This window comes from Drosophila albomicans, chromosome 3 (genome assembly GCF_009650485.2).
Source record: "Drosophila albomicans strain 15112-1751.03 chromosome 3, ASM965048v2, whole genome shotgun sequence".
NCBI classification, from domain to species: domain Eukaryota; kingdom Metazoa; phylum Arthropoda; class Insecta; order Diptera; family Drosophilidae; genus Drosophila; species Drosophila albomicans.
This window is the reverse complement of record NC_047629.2, coordinates 36,101,985-36,125,497: the sequence shown is the minus strand read 5'-3', so window position 1 is coordinate 36,125,497 and position 23,513 is coordinate 36,101,985. Positions and strand designations below refer to the sequence as shown.

The window sequence follows — 23,513 nt, the reverse complement described above, 5'->3', positions numbered from 1 at the left end:
TTCTCCCGTTGTCCTTGCTCGCTGTCATGTGTGTCTGGCGAAGAGCAAAGGGATGCGGGGGATTGGGTGTTAGGTAAAACAAATTTCTATACAACACTTTATATAGAAAGAAGAAAAGAAATCGTAAAGTTGTCCGGACATCAGGCAGGCAAGCAGGCAGGCAGTCGGGCCATTATAATAGTTTGCAGCGCCTCCAGCGCTATCGAGGGAGCAGGCGGAACAGAAGGAGGAGGAGGAGTTGGAGGAGTTGAACTCACTTTGACACTCGAGAGCCGCAACGAGATAAAAATGGCTGCAAGTCTAGCAGCAGACGATGCCAGTCTAGTCTCTCCACACACACACGCACAGACAGCAATAACGACAGAGAGAGAGAGAGAGAGAGAAAGAGATAGTGAAAGGGATAGAAAGATGACACCCTTTATAGTCAACAACACGCGTTGCATGCCTCGCGCAGTGTAAGCTGCACGTTGCCCTCTAAAATAATATAAAATATGCATTGGCAGAGCTTAACTAGATAACTGCATGCATAATATTATATTGCGCATACGCCGCGTTGCATCAAGGCTGTAAATAACATTACGCGCCAGCAAAAGCTCCAATAACACCAGTTGAAACTGATCCTTAAACGAAACTCTACCATTATTACCTTGAAAAGTGCAGACAATTATTAACTGATGTCAATCCAATAATTTAAAATTAGCTGCAATTGTTCAAAATGGTTGTGAAACCTTCAACAGATATTGAATTTATTCACAAACATATTGAAATATAGAAAAATAAACAGATTTGAATATCACATTTATTCACTCAATAACTTGCTGAATATTAGAATTTAACTTTAATATTAAAGCAGAAAGATTTTTGAAAGTAAATAAAATCTTCAAAAAAGATTCATTTTAGAAATTTGGTTAACTGAAAAAAAAACATTTCTAATATTTAACGAAATAAGACTTTTTGCATGTTTGTATATTGTAAACATATAACACGAAATTTAAATAATACTCAGAACGAAAAGACGTGATAAAATGATGTCAAAATTGAACCAAAAAGATTTATTCTCAAGTCAAAATCGAAATTTTACAAAAAATCTATATTGCCCAATCTTGAAATTCAAGATTATAATCTTGTTTCAAGAATGGAAAACAACATTTTAAGAGTAGAAAACATTAAGTATAGAGACGAAATATAAAATTTATATTTGTAATATTACCAAAATGCACAAAAAGGGTAGAATCAACTTTCAAAGTATGAAACTTAAAGCTGACAACGTCTCAGAAAATAAATACAGAGTGTAACCTGCTTAAATTACATTTTATTTATTCTAATCATGAGGTAGCCGGTGGATGGCTGCTCTGATTTGTTTTCAGCTCGTGTCACTGCACTTTAAGCGAACAGGACAAAGTGCTGGCAATGCAAATCAAGTCGCAGACCACGTCGACGACCGAAACGACCACGACCACACCCAAATAATTCTTTTGGCCGTTGTCAATTTTTGTGGCAATCTGTTGCCAACGAATACGTTGATAACACACATACACACATAAAATGCAAAACGAAGCAGCGCCTGAAAACTGAGGCAAAAATAAAAAATGCAAAGCAGTCGACAATTGTGGCCCGCTTCGAGTTGCAAGTTGCGTGCTTGCTACAGCCACTGCTGCATTGTCTGTGGCAAGCTTCATTAGATGTGCAGCATGAGCGAAGCACCATCGAAGGAATCGCTGCGCTCCCTCAGAGCCAGGCAAGCGTCACTAATAGATGTGGCATTCAAATTTATTTTCAATGTATGTGCCACACCACACAGCACAGCACAGCAGGAGCTCAACACTGTTGGAGTCGAGCACAGTTGGCATGCCCCACACACACACACACAACAACCCCCTCAACACACAGAGAAAACCTAAACCTAAATGCGTGACACTCGAGTGACAATTCAGACGACACATGTGGGAAACAAACATGTAAATTGCAACCGTGTGATGTGCATTGGGGTTACACACAACTATATGAAATGCATATACATATTGTACAACAAAAAAAGTGGAAAATATATAGAAACAAAAACATTTTAAGTGGGACGGCAAGTCAGTAAAATGTCACATGAGAGCGGCAAAACTGAGGGCTTATACTTTGATAAGATTATGCAAGTGCTTCGTGAGCCGAGTCTCTAAACTTTTGTGCGAACTTGGTAAATTTAGTTAGTATATTCATGCCACAAAGTTAGACAAGTCAAGTAAAATTCGTTTCTTTCGTTTGATGACACAATTTGAAATGCTTCAATGAAGTTACATGTTATACAATTTACGTAAATTTGCATTGAATATTTTAGGACTTTTGTGAATGCGCCTATATTATATTATATAAATCATGATTGGCTTGACCCTATCGAGTTTTAAATATCTTTTACTTTGTTGTATGGTCAAACTTGATCTTAACAATTAAATACGGACTTTATTAGTAAAGTATGTTATTTTATATTTTAACATAACAAAGAAAAAAAAGAATATTAATCTATTGTATAAAATACCTATTTTTAATATATATTTTCTTATTCAAAATAAATGAAGTAGTCATAATAAATCTATGAACTTATAAAATAAGCAGAAAGCTACTAAATGAAATAGACAAAATAAAAAATAGAAATTTTAATTAGTTTGAGATTTACAACTCAACTGTGCTATTATCTAAATTAGGCAACATAATATATATAAAAATTTAAAAATATACTACTACTACTACTACTACTAAAACAAATTATTATTTTTCACTTGTGAAAAAAAAGTATAAAGTATAATATAGAAATTACGAAAATAAATAAATAATTCAGTGTGTAATAGCCCTATGAATTCATTCCGAAGTTATAAAGATATTTGCATAGCTAATCAGATAAACCTGGAAGCTTGGAAACAACTGAATAAAAGCAAACGAAATGTCATAAAGTTGTCAGTAATTGCAGTATTCTATTCCATGGATACACCTAGAGCGTAGACAGACAATAGACATATGTAATTTACGCCAAATTACGATCGTTTATTTCAATGCATTCGAAAGGAAAAACTCCCAGCACACAGAGAGGAGGAACTACCCAGAAAGCAGTGTGAAAAACAGCGTCTAGCTAAACAGTAAATTTAATTAATAAAGACTATGTTCAAGTGCAAAGCAGCAACAGCAACAGCGGCAGCCAAAGCAAAACTTTATAGACAATAGGGGAGAAAAAATGATATTAGAATAGGAAGAGAAAAATAGAATAGAAAAGTGCAAGCTGCAAAAAAATATTGACAAAGTTCCCGATAACTTTTTCCCACAGCTAACGTGAAAAACAAAACAAAATAAACGGCCAACGAGGCAAATTATTGTTGGCTGAAACGGAAGTGAAATCAGCTCGAGAAGCAGAAACAACAGCAACAGCAGCCGCAGCTACCGAAGCTGTCTACGTAAATTACGTATACGCCGCGTGCGGCAAACAGAAGATTGTATAATAAACTGGCGCAAGCAAAGCGACAGCAAGGAAAATCTGGAAAAGCGTTAACATTTTTGTGAGCGTCGCGAATTGGGAAAAGTCTAGCTTAAACTTTTTGGGTAGCTTGACTTGAAAAAGTTGAAAATATAACAAACTAGATTTAACTGAACAGGTGGTGAATGAAGACATATTAAATAAAATTATATTGGTAGAATTACTCAAATACGTCTAGTAGTCGATCATACCCTTCTTTAGCAGCTTAACAAAAAATACATTCACATATCCTCTGAGGGAGTGTTTAAAAAGTTTATTTGATTTTGCAAAGAGGGCGTGAAATTGAACACACAGACAACGGATGAGGCAAAAAAGAGAGTGCGAATATTGAATATTTAATTTTGTTGAAATTATTTAATAATAAAAGTGAGGCGAGCATATTGGCCAGTGAAATTGGGGAAAGCGAAGGGAAATCGAATTGGCAGAATGCAGTTCATTGCAATTGCAGTTACAGTGACTGATAATTTACATATAATTGACTGCAGTCCAATATATGTATGTGTGTGTGTGTATGTGTGTGAGGATGCTTCCTGCATGTCCTTGCTTCATGCGTATGCGAGTGGAGTTATCATAGCCCAGCTGAACGGAATTTATATGCATGTGTTTGTCCTTTATGCGTGTAAAATGGAAATTTATGCACACTTAATGGTCGCCCTTGGTAGTAAGAACGCCTCTGCCTCTGGCTCTTGGGCTGCCACGCCCACTGTATCCTGTTGAATGCACTCGTTAAGTCGGAAACCTCAGCAGTAGCACCAAGTGCCATCCAAACGTGCTCCACTCTCTGCTCTTCTTTTTTCCCTCTTGCAAATGAATTATGTTTTATTTTATTCAGCCATCTCGCTCTCTCTCTCTCTCTCTCTCTCTCTCTCTCTCCCACAGAATTGCCATTTTTCTTTGTGGTTTGTCGCATTTTAACATATAAATTCGTGACAGGAAAGTTGATGATGAATGCCGGTTTTAAATTAAGTTGAGATTTTCAGTTTACTTCACATTTTTCCTTTATTTTTATCTCTCCTACGTTTTTTTGGGGCGTGGAGGAAATTGTTGGACATTTTCTTTGAATGCAATTTTCATTTCTTTTGTGTGTTCGACCTCGCTTCTCTCTCACTGTTGTGTTGTGTATAGGGGCAGTAATTACGAATCGTTCGTTTGTATTATTGAATTACATTACGTTCAGAATTTATGGCTGGGAAATGAAAGTCAAGGAATTCAGTCTATGGCTTCACTTACTTCTGATATGAAATGTTAAATGGTGCTATGATGAATGCCGAGTGGAATAATGTATTTCATTCAAAGTAGAATTTAATTTATAACTTTTTGAGGTTTGACTGGATTTTAAGTGAATAAATAAAGCTTTTTTAAAGTCATGTCCAAAGCATGTAAACAGCAGAGTAAAATATGCAAACATTTCACAATTTAATTCTTACTTTTGTAATGAGCAAGTTCCAACTAAAAAAACTGACCGTGTTTTTAGTTAAGAGACAAAGTTTTTATGCTGCATTTTAATGACATCGTCAAAGAGTATAAATAGAAAGCGAAAAAAGAAGTCACAAAAACAATAAGTTGAAATGCTGTTGGGGCACGTAAAGGAACTTCAAATGTCAGAGAAATGGGGAACTACACACATATTCTTTTCTATTTTTGCGAATGCAAAAAGCGCAAACAAAAAACAAAAAACAAATAAACTTGACGGCAAAGTTGCTAAGGTAGCGCATGAAGAAGCGGAAGTGAGTGAAAGGCAAAAGGGGATATAAACTGTAGTTTGCAGAACGTGAAGTTTGCTATATTATGCTTATTTTGCGTTATTGAAAACTTATTGCTGAATGAAAATAATGCGCAAAAATTGCCGTCAAAGTGCCGCAAAAATAGAATAATAATAAGAAAGCATAAAAATAGCAAACTCCTGCTTGAGAGTGAACATAAACTATGCTTTAAGGGCAGAGCAAAAAGCAATGCATTCTTTAGCAGTCTGACGACTAAACAGATGATAAAATGCAAATGGCGTTGTCTGGGATGCTGGGATGCACTTAGGCGCCACCTGTTGTTGGTTGAGCATTATAAATTGCCCGGCACAAGATGTTGCAGCATTCAACTTAACCTCACTTAACCCCCGTTCTCTTCAAGCAGCGAACAGACGCTGAATAAATCTTTCAGCGCGTCAACACCTAAGCGAAAAATATTGTTGCCTTCTTTTAGGCGGCCACTTTAAAATATGCTGATAAACGACAAAGAGGAGGCGAATCTTGAATGTGATTATTAAGAGGAGAAATAACGATAAAAAGTAAATCAAATTGGATTGCATTGAGATTGCATTAACACGCTCTTTGAACAATTCTTTTGTTGCAACTATTAAATATGCTCAAATAATCTAATTAGAATCCATAAAAATCTAATTTCGTTTGCATGATTTCTCACACCCCGAACAAAAATGTTGGCAAATATTTATGTTGTCTTTGAACAACAAATTTTGAACGCGCTGCTAACTCGATTGTTGCTGCACTCTCATGCCTCGATGTTGCAATTAATTTAATTTTTCAATTAGTAAAATCAACAGAAACGCATATTGCAACACACAAAGGACAGCCGAAAGAACGAAAGGAATGGACAAACACACGCATTTTGCATTTGCGATTGTTGTGTACTTTTAATTACATTACAACAGCGTCAATGAAAACAATTTGCCTTTATTTGCCCACTACCTGCAACACAATGTGTGCGAACACATGCGAAAGGCCAATTACAAAATGCTAAATATATAAAATGAAATATTTATAAAATGCTAAACAAATCAATGCAACAAAATCCAAATTTTCACGCCATTGTCAACAAAGGGGGGGGAAATAAAGTGGAGTTAATTGAAAAACATAATTATCAAAAATTAGAAATGTGCAAATATTAAACAAAAAACAAAATGGAGAACATAATGTAGCAATTAAATTATCATTGAAATTTATGAAATAAATTAAATTGGATTCGTTTTAGTATAATTCTAATAAGTGCTGCACAAACAGAACCAATAGAAAGCATATAAAACGAGCTTAGATATTTATAGACAAACAAGCTTAGCATAAATAAGACTGGATTAAATGGCGTGAAACATAATCATTAAATTATAAACACTGCTATGAATTGTTTTTTTTAAGCTACCTAATAAATTCTAGAGTAGAAAAAGTTGTTTGCTTAAACAAGCAATAAAAAACTGTGTTTAATGTTGCAAAGTCACGAATGATAAGCTAATCCTTGAACTCGGTAAATAATATTGCATATTACATACAGCAGAAAGCCAGCAAATTATTTATTCAGCCAACAAAACCCGACTTAAACCAAACTCATTTATTCATTTCAATTATGAATTATATTTAATTAATTCGAATCCCTTCTCGACACAATTTGAAGGTAGCAAAAACAAGGCAAATAAATTTATCCTTTCACATTTTTTAAGCACTTTTTTTGATTGTATTTATGTTAATAAAGCAGCTCTGGCTAGGTATGTAATTATTCTCATTTTTTAATTCCTTCTCACTGTAATCATAATTTTACGCGTGTTAATTTTTTGCACATTCATCAAATTAAACACAACAACCGCACTCAGAAATTATTTAATTTTAATTGTTTATGTGCACAGCATTCATTTTTAATGAACAAAACGTGTTGATCCTATAAACTGGGATGATAAGAGGGAGTGAGTGTGCTCGACTAGCAGATACTTTGTAGAAGAAATTTTATAAAATATTGTATTTATCATCAGTATGTTTTTATATTCATTTTTTAAGAAATGTGTTTCACTTTCCCATTTTTGCTTTGCTAAATAAAATGACTGTAAACATTCATTTAAAGTCGTAATCAAAAACATAATAACAATAATAAGAAAGCATAAAAATATCAAACTCCTTTATAATACTATTTGAGAATGAACATAAACTAGACTCGTAGTCAAAACTCATTTACAACCCATTTACAGGGCATAAAAAATGGAAATATAATTGCTCATGTTGCAATGGGAAAAAATTGGTATTAAATTTACTGACATTTGTTATCGAAAGCCGCATAATTAGTTGCGTAAAATCTCGATGTTTTTATGAAGTGGAAACGCGATGAAATATGAAAATTTATTACATTATTTCAGCAGGTGGCTTTTTTTTATCATTTTGCCGTCGTGGACATAATTAATTTCACTGCAATTGCGGATACTTGATTAATAAGTTGTAAAAAGATTCAACCGTGATTCGAGAAGCAATTAAATTTGCGAACTTGGCGAACTCTTCAACGTGTGTATCAATAATTAGAGCACAAGCACAAATAGCTGAATGAATGAATGCAATCGATGTCTAATTGAATGAATCGTTTCAGATAAGAAGTCTCTTTGTTGGCGAGTGGAGCAAAAAATACAGGTCAGTGAATTTGAAGTGAGTGGAAAACGCAAACTAAAAAAAAACAGACGAAAACCTTGACTGGAAATTAAATTTTGAAGTCAAGCTGATGAGCCAGCAAAAGACGTTAACGATGCACTCAACGATGCAGGCAAAAACTAAGATAAGATTGAGAAGGGGGAGGAGGAAAGTTGTAGGGCAGGTTGCATGTACTTTTTAGCCACTTACATCATCGAGCACAAGTTTGCAACTCCATAAAAATCCTCTTTCACATGCAGCAGCAGCAGCAGCAGCAGCCACTCTCACGTGCCACAGCCATAGCCATTCATCCAAACCAATGAAAGCCGTTAAGTGCCCTATGAGCAGCCCACAAGTTTTCCATTTAGCAGCTGCATGGGAAGCGAAGAGACTAGGGGATGATGGCAAGGATAGCGGAAAAGCCGCAAAAGTAATATGGCAGAAAAGCTAAGAAAGGAGACGGCGCAGAAGAGGAGAAGAAGGAGCCAGCTAGTCGACTTGTAGCAAAGTGTTGATTTAAAGGCAGCACCCGAGGAACCAGGAACAAGACAGGCAACGGCAACAGCAGCTAAGGGAGGGGTGAAAAAGCAAGAAAAGAGTGAAGGGAACAGGCGAGGGAACAGGGGATAGAGCGAGCAACAACTTGGCCGTAGTTAAACAAAAGACTTTCAGGCAAAAACTGACTAAGCAAAATCAATATTGATGTTCATTCGATTGAAACGCCAAGGTGCAAAGACTGCGCAGGGAAGGAACAAAAGGGGAGAAGTAGAACAAGAGGGGGAGGCATAAAAACCTCTCGATATATAGTACACTACTCGCACTACAACAGACAAAGGACCTTCGAGTGGCAAGTGTGTATGTGTGTGTGTGTGTGCAAGTTTGCTGTAGGCGTGAGTGGCAAAACTTTGACAAGCCGATTGAACTTGAACGAAGCTTAGCTCTAGCTAAGTTTGGGATGGGAAAATGCTTGATTTTGAAAAGCAGGTTATAATATAATCTGCGCAAACTTTCCAACTACACAACTCAATTTCGATCTTTGTGCCAAATAAAACGGCTCACAAATGCTAAAACCATTTCAAGGACTTTACCCAACACAACTGGCAATAAAATCAAACTCTTAAATAAAGTTTTGGAATATAAAACAAGAGTGAAGTAAAAACAGAATTATTAAAAAATAACAGACAAAAGAAAACAAATGTATAATTCTTTAATTTGTGAAGTGAATAAATTGTTAAAAAAAAAAGATTAAAAATTGTATGGCATCCAAAACAACGCAGTAAATTTTAAAGCACACTTTCGAAATTCTTCTTTTAATAAGCCAAGTAAATTAATTAAAGCTTCGTTGTTTATACTCTGAGAATTGTTGTAGATGATACTTTTGCATTTATTATAGCCATGGAGACCACTGAATAATTACCCTTAATTAGATTCTAGTAAACATGTTTTGAAATATTGATTTTAAGTTTAAGATGTTGAGTATGAGTTTTCTTTAATTACAATAACAAACAATATTTGGGAGATTTTTGGGGAAATACAGAAAAAGTAATAAATCATAAAGATTATAAATTTGTATTAGAATTTTAAACGATATATTCTATAGCAATGTCTACTGACAGTGACAACAGCTATTGCTTTTTAATATTTCAAAAATGTAGCCCAAAAATGGTATTAGAAACCCCTTTCTTCCCCATAACAAACTGCGTGAGCAGAATATGAAATAAACTCACGCAAGTATGTGTCAATTTTTATATAAATTTAATTTTGAGAACCCTTTTGGGGTCGACTCACAAGTGTGCAGGCAATGTTAAGACTCGTTTAACTCTTACAAAAGTGAGCAACTTTGAGCATAGTTGTTACGCCCGTCAGTCGCAGATTTTTTTAAGAAATAACGTACGCAATGGCTTTGATAAGCTTCGCCCCCCGCACCCGCATTTCTCATTAGCACAGCATTCATCAAGTGTGCAAAGCAACGTAAAGAAAAGCACAAGAAAGTGTAAAGTAAATTCAGTGAAAGAAACTTTGCAAAAAATAAAAAAGGCAAAAAAATAGCTACAAAATAATCGAAAAACTTTTTAATGTAACATATTTTTTTCGGTGCTCTATAGTACGCCCAAAACTATGCCATTAGTTCGCTAGTAAATTGCTTTGAGGCAGTGTTGCCTTCTCTTTCACACCCCACTCCTCTCTCGCTCACACGTTTCGCTGCGGGAAATGCGTCGACGCACACACAAGAGTTACATTTGCCTTACTTAATTTATCATTTCCGACTGAGACCCCCTTCGTAGTTCGCTACGTTTTTATTTTCATTTTATTTCACTGCACTAATTTGCGAACCTTTAGTCATAATGAGCAAATGCGAAAAAAACAAAGATGAGTAAAATTTTGTGAGTGTGATAGACAAACAAATACTCTGTAGGAAGTTGTAATTAATAGAGGAAGATTTCTTACGACGAGGTACAATTTAATTACTTTGAACCAATTTAAAGAAATTTTTATATTCTCTCTTTCTTTCTCTAACATAGATGAGTGAAATTTGTGAGTGTGATAGACAAACAAATACTCCGTAGGAAGTTGTAGAAGTTTTCTTATAACTAGGTAAAATTTAATTACTTTGAACCTATTTAACGTAATTTTTATATTCCCTCACGTTTTATTGCAAGAAAATTATGAGATTCTTTTAAATAAAAGCTAAAGTTATAAGCAAAAGATAATTTAATGAAATTAAATGAAATTCTTAAAACTAGCAAAGAGAACGATCTTTGAGAAAAATAATGCATTCGATTTTACGTTGAAATGCTTTAACAAAACTTTATGCTTGATACGATCTAATTTTGTGTATAGAAGAGAAATAAATTGTCGTATGAGTTCATAACTATTTTGTACAAAAAGAATGTTTTTAGCAAAAAAAATTAAATATATTTTATTGCAGAGCATAAAACACAAAAATATAAGCTCGTAAAAACACAATAAAATATATATTCGCGTAATCCTCTTTAATTCACTTTATCGCTAATTATTCTAAGAGTAAATAATTAGGGCAATAAGCAACAATTAGCGGCAATGAAAGTCTTTCGCTGTCAACCAATTTAACGCCAAGCAACTCTTAAATATTTAATTTATGCAGGGTATATTGCAAGCTGACTAACTGCGGCTGAACTTAATTGAAAATTGCAGCTAATTGCAGTGACAACTTATCAACTAGTAATTTTTCCAAGTAGCAGCAAAGAGAAGAAGATGCAGAGGAGTGTGGTTAAGAAGTTGCCACGTCTTCGACTCAGTTTCTCTCTCTTTCCTTTAGTTTTTCTTTCATTTTCTATCTACATATTTCTCACACTCTCTGTCATTTTCACAGCCAATTGAACGAGTCAGAAACTTTATCAGCACGATTCGTAAGAAGGTTTCGTTGTTTTCCTGCTGCTACTGCCTGACACACGCTGCGTATACGTAATGTGCCTTTTGTCTTTGCCCTGCCACAACCAAAAGTTCTTTTTCAGCACAATTTGCTGCCTCGAGGGCAAAACAGTCGGCTGCCTCCGAAAAATTTGATTATTCATGTGTAGCACACGCTGTTGTGAATTTCCGGCGACTTTTTCGCTTTTCCCTTCTGCCCCCTTTCCCCCTCTGCACATTCGCATCGCTTTTTAAATTCTTTATGTTGTTTTGGTAATTATTTTTGGTGTGAAATATGCTCGAAGGCTGCTTTATCCTGATTGTTTAACTTGTTTTGTGCTGTTTGCTGTGTTTAAGGGCAAAGTCTTCACCTGCTGCACAAATTACACAGCGAGCTTTACTTTGTTTGGTTTTGGTTTTGTTTTTGCTTTCTCTTTTTTTCTGTGTGTGGTATTTTGTGGACTTACGTTAATTGGCCGAAGCGTGGGGAAGCTGAATAAATGACTGTACATACCTGCAAGAGAGAGAGAGAGAGAAAAGAGAGAGAATGAAGCTTAAGTTGCAGCATATTTCAGCATATAATTATGATAGACACACCATAAAGACAGCCGCAACGCAGCCCCCCGAAAATACAATGCGAAAATATTGCAAATGAGCAACAATTAAGTTAATTGACTTAACGTGTTGCGATGATGTCGACGCTGTGCTGTGATGTGATGTGAAGGAAGGCAACTTTGTAACTACTCAACGCAATCCTCACGTGTTCAACGTTTCATTTAGTTTCATTTAATTTATGCTTTAAAATTATGCTCGAACACGTTGCGCGAAATTGCCAACAAGGATAACAAACAACAAGGCAGCCAACAAGCTCGACAAATTTTGTGCTCACCTCATGCTCAACTCTATTGACATTCTCATTCTTATCCGCATCCGCATTCGCATTCGCGTTCGCATCCTCGTCAAGTTGCGGCTCTGTGACTAGCATCGTTTGATTGCTCTTCCTACTTTGCTGTGAGTTGGAGCGACTGCCATCTTTATCCTTGCGATTGCGCAACAAATTCGCCGCATCAAGGAACTCCGACTGCGGCAGAAGCAACTGCAACTCCTTTGAGCCGCCAAGCGTTGCGTTTTCCATGCCCCTTTTCAAGTTGTGCGACATTCCCCTTCCCCCATTCAGTCCTACAGCCATTTGAAGTAAAACTCTATGTACTAAACTGAGTTGTCGGCCAGCCTCCCAAAAACTAAATCAAAGTCAAACACAGAGTGCGTTGAACTACAACAGATAGAGAAGAAGAAGAAGCGGGCAGGAAGTGGAAGTGGGCGTGGTCAGGGCACGCATGTTGCCCACTGATAATGCCCATAAAAGCGCAAACATGTCCCTCCAGCCCATAAATAACTTGATTAACGGTTCTCGCTATAGCGGGAGTCGAGTGGAATGGCGTGGAGTGAAGCATGCTGTGGTCCTGCTAAGGGGGGTTAAGTTAAGCCAACTAAATGAAGCAGGCGGCATTTTCGTGTTCCAGTTGACACTTTCGCTTGCATGTCGCCGTTTTACGGAACAAGTCCCAAAGGAACAATTAAGCTCAAGCAAATGAAATGTTTATTTGATTAAATGAAAGCTATTGAAGCTAAGTTTAATTTAATTATTGAGCAATATTGAAACTGTCTGATAAATAAGTTATTATAAACGGTTCCGAATTTGAAAACAGCTTCTTGAAAGTGAAAACTACAAAAATTTCACTTAAAAAACTGCATCAAATTTCATTTCAATTTAACTATTATTACATTAAGAAATAACTAACTTATAGATACAAACATAATTTTTGTAGTATTTCATTTACGTTTTACATAAAGAAGAACAAATAAAAATAAATGCTCTTTTTAATTTCTTTAGCGACTCAAGCTCTATTTCGTTTATTTTAATCACAAAATAAAAGAGCATAAAACTGCATCTTAATAACCCTCAAACATACAATACTAGGAAACACAATTTAAAATAACACTTGGCTTTATTTAAAAGCCTTCACTCAGTTGAAAACAAATTAGTAGAAAACACTGCTGAAGTAATTAAACAACTCTTTGCTATGCCTCGAAACTGAAAAACAGCGTTTAAAATAAATTTCAGCTTTATTTAAATTGAATTTGCGTTGCACAACACCATTTCAATTAAATTTGTCAAATAATAAACCAATCCCAACGGGAGCTCTTAATTCACACAGAGAGAAGAGAAAATGGAGTGTGGCAACCGCAAAACTGCTCAAAAGATACAGGATACCGCAGTCGGGCACGAGAATGCACCTGGCATAGTTCCGTGTTTCTGCGGTGACAACGACAAACAGAACATGTTCCATGTCCCACCAATGAAACCTCCTCCCTCTCCTCCTAAGGAAATGAGTCGCTGCGAAATATTGAAACAATTAAATTTGCGAACGAATTTCAAGCACATTGGAAAGGTGCTTCAACATAGTTGTTGTTGTTGAGTCGCGAGTTATGGCAAGCTCAATTGCAGTTGCTCGCAGTTACTCGCACAGTTTTGAATGCCACAGCCTCAGCACTCATACGCCATGTTGCCGCCCACCAAACTCACACACACATACTATACAAACCCACCATTTGACAGTCATCGCAGTTGCCGTTACATAAGTTATTTATTGGAATTTGAGTGTCATTGAGAGCACCGCCAGCCTGTAGGCAGCGCTCGCTCCACAAGCTCGCTGCCAGCGCAAACCACAGCGCATTGAGGTTTTCGCCAAAGGGCGAAAGCGGCGGGGATAACTCTATAGACAGAGATGGAGCAGAGGTCGCATAAAATATGACCCCAAGCGTAAGTGACTAACAATATGAGAGTGAGTTTATGCCGACCTCTGATATGTGAAGCATGCTTTACTTTAAGATATTTCTTAGTTTGTGTATTTCAATAATTTTATTATATAGACATGAAAAAAAGTGCGAGTTTTGCAACAAAATAATTTCATCTCAGCCCAAGTTGCTAAATAAATATTTGCAATAAAAACATTTTTCACCAGGCAATAAAAAATAACACATAAATACAACTCGAAAACATTAAAGAAAGTGTGCAGTCAAGTGCAATTTTAAATTACTCTGAAGACAGCTCAAAAGTATGCAACACTTCTTGGCACATAACTTTTGACTCCTTGGCGCCATGTTTTGTCTGCATAGCAACAAAAAAGAATATAAAGTTTATAGTTTTATGCAATACACAACGTGTGTAAACAATAATATTTACTAGCATAAAGATAACAAAACTTAATAACAACAATAAATCTATTAAAGTTTGCTCAAGAGGTTACTAGGCAATAAAAGCATTGCCTAAAAGTATGCAGCAATTTTCTTAAGTAACTTTTACGTCGCCAAAGTTGAAAAGCTGCAACACCTGAAACTAATTAGAATTGTAATTGAATGCAACTTAAGGCAATAAACTGAGAAAATGCAAGAGTAGAAAGAATGTAAGTGTGTGTGTGTGTTGCAAGTGTTGTACAAATCCAAATATTATCTGGCTGCCGTCCAAAGATAGTCGAGTTTATGAAAATAACTGATGGCAGCATCTGCATAAATGCCACACACACACTCTAAAGTGAGGTAGACAGACAACACCTTCGCATAGTTGTCGGAAAATTCCACTTTTAACTTGCAATTTTTGCAATTTTCGCATGCATTAGACAGAGAGTGTGGTCTGGCTTCCGGGAAGGGAAGCTGCAGCTGGAGATGGAGATGAAGCAGGAGATGTTCCGACAAGCCTTGGCACCGAAGGCAAAACATAAGCTCTGCTAATGTCTGTCAGCGGCATACCACACGCAGTCGTGGTAACAGATACAAATTTGGTTAGCAGCAACAGTATACGAGTATCCCAGAGTATCCTCGTCCTATTCCTGGTTTCTATCCCGCCCAGTCTGCTGTCAGGTCAGGCAAGTCCATCTAGTTCAGCTTCGGTTCCTGCTTCTGCTCCTTCTCCATAACAAAAAAAAATGCATGTTCGTGTGGGCGAACTTTTGCTAAATATTTGGCTACATTTTTGCTCAGCAAAGTTCGCAGCACACAGACAGCAGATACAATACAGTATATGTATGTATATCTATCCTGTATTATGAACACTTGAAACCTTTTTAATGCATGCTGCGTGGTCTGGATTAACAATTTGCATCAAAATTGCCTGCAAATTGCCTGTGGCTGGCCATCTAAACCAGTTTGTTTAGGTCTGCGGCCAAGAATATTTACATTACTTTCTATATACATTACTTTCTCTGATTTCTACCATTTTTTCTCCTGTTTTATGCAGCTTTAAAAAGTATAGTTTACTATTTGTTGCCACTTCACTAGCGCTGTTTATAAATCTAAATTGGAAAACTTTTTGGCCAGCAAACAAAAATAATACAAAATGGGAAAAGAGTTTACTATTTATGATAGCGTTGCAATATTCTTTCTTCCCTTCTCTTTTTTTATTGTGTGCAGCTTAAAACTTTGATTTGTAGTTGAAAACTAACCAAAAATCATAGTTGAGTTGGGATATGAGTGGAAAGCTTCCATTCACAATAACTAACGTGGAATGCAGCATGCAGCACTAATCAACTTTAAATGCTTTTCATTCAACTCGAGCGGAAAACATATAAAGCTTTAATTTAGTTGGGGAAATAAACGACACTGTAGATCCATTTTAATACTCTCATAGAAAAACAATAACCAAATAAAATGATTGTTAAAATGCGTGTAGCTAAGCTCTTAAAACTATTTCCGCTTGTCCGTAGGGGACATTTTATTGCTGCTCTAGCATATATTTTAATTTGTTGGTTTGTTGAATTTAGGCACTGTTTCGTATTCTGCCAGACAATTTAACGGAAAACATTTTTTTATTATATTAATTTTCAAAAGTAAACCAAATTTAATTTAGAATTTTAGTACATCCTTCGAATGTTTAATTTTAATTTAAATCGCTAGTGGAGGTTCAAAGTTAATATTCGAATTACTTTAAGTTGATTTTGTAGCACTACAAACAGAATTCTATTCGCATTTTAATCTTCAATTTGTGGCGCAATTTTCAATCATCAAAATTGTCGCGTGAATTCGTCTAGCGACTCCAGCGAAATTCCTTTCTAAGCGCTTGGCATTCTTTGTGACAAACATTTCGCCACAAACATTTGCCAATTTCCGTAATTCCCCACAGCATTCCCCTCAACAACAACAGGCAAACACACAAACACACACTCTCTCACATATTCAACACACGCGACGTTTTTGATATTGCATTTACATTTGCCGTCATCTTTCGTCAAGTTGCGCATCAATAAAATTTCGTTAGTCGCGTGGATTCTACGTGGGCTTGTCAGTTGCTGATAAGGCACACACACAGAAAAAGGTTGAAGAGAAATAATCGAAGAAGAGCACAAGGTAGAAACTCTGAAAAGGGAATGGAAAAAGAGGACAAGCAGAGTTACTGACAATTCACCGATTCTCTTATTGACATAAGCAAAGCCCCAACACAGAGACAGACAGACAACACATCAGCAACAATATTGTGGAAGCCGGAGAAGGAGAGAGTGCAGGTGAGCGGGGAAATGTGCTGTGACAGGGTAAAAATTTGTATCGTGAGTTCTGGGATTGGATTTTGGCTTGTGCTCTGGGTTATTTGCCTCTGTCCATATGCTACAAGTTCTGTTCTGTTCTGTTATCTGTTCTTTTATGGTTTGTAGTCCGTTTTCCTGCCTGTTGCTGTTGCCCCTACTCTCCACTCTACCCCTACCCTATGATGACTGCCCACTTCCTGTCGCTGCCGTTTTAATTGTTTTGCAGTTTCAAACATTGGCCAACGGCGTTAACCCATTCTCCAAGCTCTGCTCTAATCGGAATACTGTCTCACAACCTTTTTGCTCTGAAAAAAAAAACATTTGCCAACTGGCACTTTTTAGTATACCCGGTAGCTATATGTTAAAAGAGAGTGTAACAATTTACTGGACAACTATGTAATAAGGGAGTTGACTATATCATGAATCCCTTTACAAGCATTTTAACTTGACTGTCAAACTAGTTCTTTGTGAATCATTGAATCACAATGTGAATGTCTGGCAAACTTTAAATTGATTTCATACTTTAATTTTATTCAATGTCTCGCAAACTATAAATTTTATTTCAGACTTTAATTTTATTTAAAATAAATTTTATTTTTGACAAATGCAATATATAATTTGTAAATATTTGCCAATAAAATTCTAATTTCTAATTCTATTATTATTGATGGCTGTTTTAAAAAAAACATACATACATGTTAATGAATTATTTTTTTATTATTTAAGAATAGCTTAAAAGTGCTCATACATAAGAAAAAGGATTATAATATATTGTAGCAAATCAAGTTAAATTGTTCTAATACTCAATCCCAGTTCAATAATAAAATCTTTTTGCAACGCCCATTTTATTTCTTTAAAATATGCTATTGAAGAAAAAGATTGACTGTATTTAAATAATAAACTGCATTAATAATAATTATTACATTTAAAAATATTTAAATCCAGCAGTTATAATTGGTAAGCTTACTGTTAGATATTATTTGTGGGATTCCTATTATTCATACCAGGTATTTCACAGTTTAGCATACTCAAATTTAGCTGGACCCTCTTGCAATTCTTTTTGCGAGTAATGTCCCATGTTCTGTTGTCGCCCTTGTCATTGTGGTCCCAACTACAACACACTGCCCGTTGTTGTTATCATTTCCATACACTCAACCCGCCTCATCAGCTCTGAAAATGTCCTGCGGAGAGAGTCGAGCACTGTGGATACAGCATATGTTTTTGTGGTTTGTCGTGTGCTCGGTGTAAGAAGAACAATTTCGAGTATTCGAATTTAGTTGTTTTACAAAATTGACAACTAATTAAAAATATGAAAACACAAAATGCGATTTATGAAATCGAACAATTTTGCGGACAACCGAAAATGTAATCAGTGTCTGCAATAAATACTCGCTCATGTGTGGTGAAATGGGGCAGGGAGGCAAAGGCAGTTGTGATAAGGGCACACTTGGAAAAAATTATCAGGGGAAGTGCAGAGTGTTTGCCTTTTGTGTATGTGACACAGAGCAAATGCTCAAACAATGTGCAGAAGGGGAGGATGGTTGCCAGGGTTGCCAGCATGTTGCAGTTTGCTTTCAGTATTTCTTTATGGCCTGGAATGATGATTTTTAATCCACTCTTCGCCTGCAACCGGCACTAAAAATGCTCGTAAGTTGCGGCTAATCCATGTGGAAGCTGCTCTCAGGGCTGTCAGGGTTGCCAACAGAGTTGCCACAGCCCATTGTTAAGGTCAACAACAAATGATTTTGAAAAGCGCCGCTCGCCTGGACTCTTACATTTGACATGTCCTCTATATATATGTACATATATATAAATATATAACGTACACACATACTTTTTGATGGGATTTTCTGTTGGATGTGCTTGCTTAATATTTATATAAGGGGTTTATGGGCTTTGCCCCCCGCTACTCTAGCCTTTTCCTCTGCGTATTCTTCATGCTCCTCCTCGTGGTCGTCATCGCAACACATTGCAAATATTTATTTTATTTCTTTGGGGTGCAACATATCAAAAAGAGATTGCTACGTTGCTCTTGACTCTCGGTACAGGGATATAAAATGACTGACATTGCAGACGGCAGACTGCAGACTACACTCGCATTGCAATATGAAAATTTAATTGAAAAAGTGCAGGTAATGCGGTAGAAACAACAGCCAAAGACAAAGCTACTTTGTGTAATCGAAGTGGAAAGGTTGACGCAAAAAAACAAACTAAGACAAACAACTGCATTTCCACTTAGATATTCAGGTTTCATTATCATGAAGTCAATGTTTACAGTAAAGTAGAAAAGAATTCTGTTTTCTTACTTTTCCATTTCGCAAATAGAATTTTGTTGGCAATTTTCTTTTCTCAGATAAAAGTTAATTTATAATAATAATTCTTATTTCATTTCGTTTTAAGCATTTTTAAATTTTTTATATTAGAAATGTAGTGTAAATAAAGTTGCGAATGTTAATTTAAAATATATATACATATAATATTTATTCAAGTTGATAATTTATTTTTCAAGGAATTTCCCCTCTTTTAAATTTGTTGTAAAACTATTACCATAAATCCTTGCTGCTTAATCCCCCTTTTTATTCGCTGCCACAATTAAGCACATAATTGTTTTTAACACCCACATTGTCGTCCACTCTTTGCTGTATATTTAACATCTTGTTTGCTGTTTTTCCACACAATTTCCCTTGATAATGTTGCACTTGTTGTTGAATATATTGTTGTAAATATAATTGCCAATTTCATTAGGTTACCACGACATGATTCATTCATTTGCTTTGCAACACATTTATAATGCATTGTTAATGAGCGGGATGGTAATGCCATAAATCAAAGAAATTGAAGCAATTTGTTTTCCAATGAGATGAAATGATAATCATCTATAATTCAGGACGCTTTTTGCCATTTGCTTGATCAACTTTTGTACATGATTTACTACGCATTTGAGCGCAGCGGATAATTTCAATGAAATTAATTTCATAATGCATTATTGAAAAGGAAAATGCAGCGAAATGAACAACACAAATATTTGCACTCCATCGACATCAGCGAGCGACAACGGGTCGTATGCGCATTGCGTTGCTCCTCCATCAATTAACACAATACCAAATGCGAGTGGATGTGTCTGTGTCTGTGTCTGAGCCTGAGTGTGTGACTGAATGAATGAATGAATGGGTATAAGGTGGCTTTTGTGATTAAACGAAATGTGCGATGCCCTGACATTGAACAAAAGCGAGTGAAGAATAGTATAAAAAGGGCACTCGAATGAATGGATTGAATGTGAATGCGAATGCGAAAAGAGCTCACAACGACGTTCGTCATTTAATGCTTCACATTGAATGCGAGTGGCGAGACAGTGTAAAATTTTTTAATTAATTTATGTCATAGTTTGGAACTGGAACTACAAACAAACCACGCTGCAATAATGCAGAAGCAACAGCACATCAACAGCGACGCTGCGAACGCAATCAACAATCAACCATCAACTATCAGCAAGCGACAAACTAAACAAAATCAACTTCCAACTTTGTCGAACCCTTTTCACAACTCCGCCCTCACGCTTGACAAATCATTGAAATCAATTTTGCTGTGAATTTAGTTTTCGTATTTGCCTTTAATACCCTGCGCATAGAACAAGAAAAGGGAAGTTTATAAATAATGTTAATTTGAAAATGAAACTATAATTAAATAATGTATTTATTTTGCATATTAATTTACTATTTTGACATTGATATTTTCAAGTAATGAATCACTATCAAGACAATTAAATAATCAAAACATCAATCATTTCAAAGAACTTGCATACATTAAAGATTACGAGTATTTCATGGTCTAGCAGACTTTGCTCTTCACTCAATTTATTATGCAGACCATGGGGGCAACAGCTTTAGAGTGTGATGGGGCAAATGTTTGAGTTATGAGCATAGACTTCCATCAATTTGTGAAGTGGTCTTGTGTCTCTCCCTCTATCTCTCTCTCTGTGTGTCGTCGGGGACAATTGCTGACAAACAAACAACTGAATAGAATGTGAAGAGTGTGTTTGTGCGTTGGGAACCCATATGAAATATTTATTCGTACACTCTTCATACGTAAATTCTAGCAATCACATTTACATGCAATCGATTTGGGACCAACAAATCGCTTCGCCAGTGATAAAAGCAATTACTGCCATTTGTTTGCGTTTACGTTCCCGTATTAGTGACACAACAATAAATGCTACGCAGCTCCCATCAATTTGATAGTTTCAATTTAAATTCGCACTACGAACCATTTAGAATATATATTGGAATTGGAATTAAATTTAAATACGAAACTTGATTAAACAACCTACATTCTATATACATCGTATTTTATACGTTTAATTTGTCAAGTCAGTTGCCGCCAATAGTAAAAGCTAATTGATTTAATGCTTGACAAAAGCTGCTCAATGAGCAAGAAATGCAAGTGCAACATATGAGTTTCAGAGCTGTTAGCTACATATTTGCCTTGCAAAGCTGTCAACATCAAGAAATGTGTATTTCTGCTTGATCAAACAGCATTTGCATTGTAATATGCTGAAATATAAGTGGACAAAAAAATTATCATTACACTACGGAGTTCAAGGCTACTTGCCACATCTTTTTCAACTTTGTTGACCCGTTTTGTGGTGCACAATTTAAGTTCACTATGGACATTTTGCTAATTTCTACTAGAGGATTTAAATTGAAATTTGCATAAATACGAAACTTCATTAAACGACGTCAATTAAAGTTTACATTCGTAGTAAATACGTTTCATTTATCAAGTCAGTCAATAGTAAAAGTTAATTGCTTAACAAAAGCTGCTCAATGGACAGGAAATGCAAGTGCAACATATGAGTTTCATAGCTGTCAGCTACATATTTGCCTTACAAAGCTGTCAGCATCGAGAAATGTGTATTTCTGCTTGATCAAACATCATTTGCATTGAAATATGCTAAAGTATAAGTGTGCGAAATAAATCAGCATTACTTTATGCAGTTCAAGACCACTTGCCATACCTTTTCTTGAGTTTTATTGACCCATTTTTGGGGTGCACAATTTAAGTTCACTTTGGGCATTTTGCTAATTGCCACTAGAGGAGTTCATTAAAGGCCATAAACATTTTGGCAGCTCAAGTGCTTAACTTGAGCGTTTACAGAGGCGTAAAATAAGCCAAATTATGGCCATCATTTGCGGCCAAGCAAATAAGTATGCTACAATAAAGTGTCAGCTTAACGGCAACTACAATGAAGGGTCAGCATTCAGGTCGATTGCGGGCACAGAGAGGTCAAGAGTGTTGGGTATTGAAAAGTTTCTGGCTCTGGTTCTGTGCGCTGCTTCGTAGTGACAGCAAAAATGTCAATTATTTATAGAGTTAACATACAATGCCAATGCCAATGCCAAGGCTACGCGCAAGGCAAACAAAGGAGAGCCAATTTTTACTGTCCACAGCTGTCCGGCAGTTGACCAACTGTTCAGTTGGTTCTGTTCGTTGCCCATTTGATTATGAATTCTTCCTTCGCATATTGCACGCACTCGAACCATGTTCTTCCATGCACGATGTACGTCAATGTGCTCGCTTTGATAATATGAAATGTCAGCTCCGATGACAGCTGTCATTTCGCTTCGTTTCAATTCAATTCAATTCCATTCCACCTACGCACATGTGTTTGAATAAAACGCTTCTATTGTCGCTGAAAGCCTGAAATATCCTGTGACAATTTCAATAACCTGCACGTGGCACTCAAAGTGCTTCACACACGAGCATTAAACAAAAATAGTTGCGACACGCGATAAATAACATACGTATACTTGATATTTAAATAGATCTAATTTAGATAGAAAACTTTTCGAGTAATGACGGTAATTCTTAAAAAGAAAGTCGAGTACCTTCGACAAGCGATAGATTTCTATTAAGATTAGAAGCTATCACAATTTATTTATAAATATTTATCAATGTTCAAAGAAAACTTTATATCTTTTCTTCATTTATATTTAAATGTTTTATTGTAGTTCCAATTTTATTCATCATATCTCAAACACAAAAGCGTCATGCAAACACTGAAGTAGATTCTTATGCAGAAGTTATTTATTTTATTTAAAACTTCTATCTAGTCTTAAATCATTTCTTGAATATTCAAAAATGTTCTTTCAAACTCTTTGTCCTAAATCATTCCTGTTTAAACGCTTTATTGTTTTTCCTAGTTTTAAAAAGCACTTAAAGTCTTGTTTTTGGTAGATAAATATTTTAAAAGTGCAAACGGCAATTGAAAGCGGAAGCATTCAACAATTTATAGCCGTCATATCTTAAACACAAAAGCGACATGCATAAAACTCGAGACACTTTATCTGGTTTGAAACCAAAGCCAAAGCCAAAACTTGCTTCGTATATCCGCTGCTTGAATCTCTGAAATATATGCGAGTGCATATATAGGCAAAGCGAAACCATTTGTCAGAGCTATAAAGAAGAGAGAGAGAGCACTTGGTCGTTGCATAGTCAAATTTAATAGCTAGACAAATTTCGCATGCAATTCTTTTAGCCTCTCGTGAAATCCTTTTTCCCACCGGCAACACGACTGACCCACTTTGAGTGTGCTCGACTAATCTGTGAATTTGTAACGATTCACAATTTAAATAATAGTTTGTTGCT

General features: G+C 35.9%; 1 protein-coding gene across 4 annotated transcripts in view; it reads right to left on the bottom strand.

Annotated features, from left to right (window-relative positions):
- LOC117570708 (calcium-transporting ATPase type 2C member 1) overlaps window positions 1-23,513 on the bottom strand; it is a 67,140-nt gene that overhangs the window by 28,737 nt on the left and 14,890 nt on the right. Inside the window, exon 1 of one of the 4 annotated variants that reach the window (XR_007955094.1) lies at window positions 12,179-12,488. The exons of the other annotated variants lie outside the window; for them this stretch is intronic. The gene's annotated coding sequence lies outside the window, so the exon portion shown is untranslated. Of the gene's footprint in view, window positions 1-12,178; window positions 12,489-23,513 lie in introns of those variants that run through there. 4 annotated transcript variants of the gene reach the window in all.